General features: G+C 35.8%; 1 non-coding gene across 1 annotated transcript; it reads left to right on the top strand.

The window, feature by feature from the left end:
- Positions 1-3,829: 3,829 nt before the first annotated feature.
- Positions 3,830-3,901, top strand: Trnac-gca. The gene has a single exon. It is a non-coding gene; the product is annotated as a tRNA-Cys (tRNA).
- Positions 3,902-4,470: the final 569 nt, after the last annotated feature.

Raw genomic sequence — 4,470 nt, 5'->3', positions numbered from 1 at the left:
TGCGGGAGCCGAACGACGATGATTTAAAAAACGTGACGCCCAAACGCAAAGGGGCCTGAAAGTAGTTACTCTAAACTCGTGAATGGGTAAGGATTCCGATACACTGCCGACTTTTAATCGCGTCTTCTTAAACCTCCTTTGTTGAGCCGATGGATCGACATACAGACGCTCAGCATATATGATTTTGTTAAAAGTAGATAAATGTTGTACATGAGAATGTTTTATTGAACAATACCTTTAATTGTTTGATACATATTGGTATTGCTACCGTGATGTATTTAGCTATAAGGTTATTTTAAGTGTTTGATTTAATAGACAAATTTAATTTAATTAATTTAATTTAATGATGCACTAAGACATCAAAAATTCGTACTAAGTATGATGGAAATTAATGATAAAACATTCATTAAGTAAATAGTCATCGTAATATTATAGTCATAGCAATATTAATATTAGTATTGTGTCAATCGTAAAGATTTTTATTTTACACTGCATTTATAATTAGTCATCGGATTTGAATATACGCATATCCATTTAATTAATTTAATATACGCATATCCATTTAATTAAATTACAACGTTATTGCGTATCTCAGTAATTTTAGTACTTATTTCAACGGATTAGCACGTTGAAGTGGCAATGGGCTCGGCTCATTGCCTGTAAAACCGATGGCCGCTTCGGCAGATGGGCTCTAGATGAAGACCACGTACTGGGCGACTGAGCGTGAGACGGTAATTTGAAGTGGCGGAAGGTCTACAAATGAATAGCCGACTTTACATGGGAAAAGATGGAGAAAGGATTGACGAGAGGAACACAGGAAATGACTGGACAGGGTAAGTAAAGGACGGGCCTCCAGCATTTTTTTTTATATTACAGTCGGCAATGGAGCTGGTGGGTCGCCTGATGGTAAGCGCTACCACCTCCCATAAACATTTATAGAGGCATAAGGTCCATTGCAGACCTTACGCCTCTACAAATGTATTGCCGACTTTTTGGGAAGGGATTAAGAAAGTATTGGCGACAGGAATAAAGGAAAGGACTGGGAAGGGAAGGAAAAAGATATGGGCTTTGAGCATTTGTATCAATACAACGACATTCCTAATATATTTTGATGAGATTGATTAAAAATAGATTATATTGCGACTGCTGTCGCAAGTCGCAACCTACTAAACGCCTAAAACCGTACACATAGTGTATAAGCCATAGCTTTTTGTTTACGCTCCGTAGATTGAAGGCTCAATCCCCGAGCACGCGATTTTCAATGAAGCCAGCTTTGTGTATCCCAGTTATATAGGTAATATATAGTTAGTATCATATAATGGTAGTTTAGAAGTAAATAGATATCAACACATATAAATTAAACTCATGTTAATACTGCAACTTTAATTTCATATATACAAATTATTATTATAATTACAATAAATTTGTGGGTGCAAAAATAAGATTAAAGCTTTTAAATTTCATTGGGGAAAAAAAATTCTGTGGGGAACCGCTAGCCGGGGCGAACAGCTAATAAATAATTAGAAAAATAAAACATATAAACATTTCAACGTATTTATATGTGTTAAATTAAATATTATGAGTACATAAGCGACTTCACACTAATATTATAAGTGTGGAAGTTTGTTTGTTTGGATGTTTGTCCGTTAATCACGCCGAAACTACAGAACGGATTTTGATGAAATTTGCTGTACAGATAGGGTATAGGTGATATGATACTTTTTATCCTGATTCAATGCTCCCTTGGGAAAACAGGAATCTTTGGATATCCGGGCGGAGCCGGGACCAGCGTCTAGTGTATGTATATAATACGAGTTTGGTTTTAAAACGAACTTGATGAAAATAACATCTGATTAGCTTCAAAATGCCAAGATATTATATGGAATCAATTGTATCATACTCGTATTGAGAAATTTTTAATGATTGGAAAATTATCATCATTGCCGAGTCATTTTGCCAAACCGGTAGCAACGCCTAGCCCCTCCTTTCTATTTATCCTCCTAAAAATTCTAATTTATATCGCATTTCAATGTTATAAAACCAAAAATTAAATTCATACTCAAAATGGTTCACTCGTTTCATAGACCAGGATGCGACTACACCGAAGCAAAGAGAGAATAAACATAGAAAACTTCACTCGTCTTTCTTTTATGAAACTTACTATCAATACAAATACCCTTTGTACATTGTTACATGTGTTCATCCATTTTCTAAACAATTCTATCGAAAGTAACCTATTGAGGCCATTTTACCATAAATTTAGAAATTAAAGACCTTTTTTACCGGGTTTTAATCGCGATTTACTCATTACATTACAGATTACGAAACATCGTGTTAAAGAATATTTGATAGTCCGTTAAATAGTCTGTAATTAAAATTCAATCAATATAATGTATCTATTAACATAATTTTGTCAAGAAAACCTAAAAAATTAAATGCATTACTTACGGTTCAGCTAATTTATCTTAATAACCCAAACCTTTCAGTAAACGGCAATGAAACATGATTTTTCACTTTAACTAAAGCGCTGTTTTAATACATGAAGCTTCTAATATAAGCTCGAAAGCTTTTAAGCTTACATCTATTACTGGTTTATCCGACTGTGTACAGCGAAAAGAGGTTGGTGGGTAGCAATTTTTTACAAGGCACGAAAAATCTGCATAAAAAAATAATACATTAAATGTGTCGCTACTCGAGAACGGCTCGACCACTTCCGCTAATGTTTTTTTTTTAGGTTGTCGTTATGGCCCAAGAGGGTTCTTATGGAAAGATAAAACGTACCACGGGCGTACGGTACGTGACCATACGTGACGTACGGAGCAGGGGCGGAATGCCAGTATGTTAGTATAAGATATTTCATCACTACATAGTATAAAACTAAGTAGCTTTCCGCCGTCTGCGTGTATGCATAGCTTAAATCTTTAAAATTACGCAACATACTTTGATGGAGTTTTTTAATATATAGAGTGATTCAAGAGGAGGTTTTTTTTTATGTCACAGTCGGCAATGGAGCTGGTGGGACGCCTGATGGTAAGCGCTACCACCGCCCATGAACATTTGTAGAGGCGTAAAGTCGATTACAGACCTTACGCCTCTACAAATGGATTGCCGACTTTAAATTGGGAAGGGATCAAGAAGGGATTGACGAGAGGAATAAAGGAAAGGACTGGGAAGGGGAAGGATAAGGATATGGGCCTCCGGCTCCCCCACTCACCGAACGAAACACAGCAGAATGCTATTTCACGCCGGTCTTTTGTGGGGGTGTGGTACTTCCCCGGTGCGAGCGGGCCCAATTCGGACGAAGCGTGCTCGACTACCACATACAATGTTAATAAATAGGAAAAAAGAGAGGGGAAAGGGGTTTTACTTCGAATTTAATGCGTGCGAAGCCACGGTCTAAAGCTAAATAGGGATCAATTAATGGTTTAACTATAAGGTGCCCGCCATTTTACCCGCGTAATTCTAGGATAAAAGTCTATGTGCTAATCCACATTATAATCTATGTCTGTACCAGATTTCACACACCCAATCAGCTGTTATATTCTTTAATTTTCTTCAAAAATAGTTTATCGACATTCCTGGTGTGAAGTACAACTACAGATTCTAAAATGGGACCTAAGTATCCTAACAAATACAAAAAGATTCACACCAGCGAATTGCCGAGAAACCAAAAAAAAAATGCAGTCGAATAACCTCCTGCGTTTCTGGAAATGTTGCTTGGAAAGAAAAAACATATATTCATAAAACACTTAATATTAGCAGGAATCGGATGGATGATGTTTTGTTTTATCCTGAAAACCTAAATTGTATTTTGAAAGAGGCTTTCATCGGGGATATAGCTCAGTGGCAGAGCAATCGACTGCAGATCGATAGGTCCCCGGTTCAAATCCGGGTGTCCCCTGACATATTTATTTTTGTTCATCGACATTGCGTATTTATTTGATTTTTTTTTAAATGTCTTTTGTTAATTACTGAAAGAGTCCAATTTTCGTTTGCTTTATTTTTTTGGGATGTTAAATGTTATGTTTAATGTTTGTTTATTCAACACCTATAACTAAAATTTTTATGGATTTACAAACTAAATACATCACGCTTATCATACATATGCTCTTAGTAGAACTCTAGCTAGCTTTAGCCCGCGGCTTCACACGCGTCAAATTTGGAGTAGTTTAATGTGTGTTTTTCTACATATAGGTATAAACCCTCCCGTCGAATCCCTCTATATATATAAAAAAAAAACCTTCAAAATCCGTTATCCAATGTGAATATCTGGATAAAAATTGCGTATATGTTATTCCAGTTGTCCAGCTATCTACGTACCAAATTTCATTGCAATCGGTTCAGTAGTGCTTTCGTGAAAGAGCAACAAACACACACACATCCTTACAAACTTTCGCATTTATAATATTATATTAGTAAATATAGCTAGTAATTAAATTAATTATTAATTTAATTCTATATTTTATCCAG

Source organism: Zerene cesonia, chromosome 14, assembly GCF_012273895.1.
Source record: "Zerene cesonia ecotype Mississippi chromosome 14, Zerene_cesonia_1.1, whole genome shotgun sequence".
Classification (NCBI taxonomy): domain Eukaryota; kingdom Metazoa; phylum Arthropoda; class Insecta; order Lepidoptera; family Pieridae; genus Zerene; species Zerene cesonia.
The sequence above is the reverse complement of the archived record's forward strand: the minus strand, read 5'-3'. Positions and strand labels throughout refer to the sequence as shown.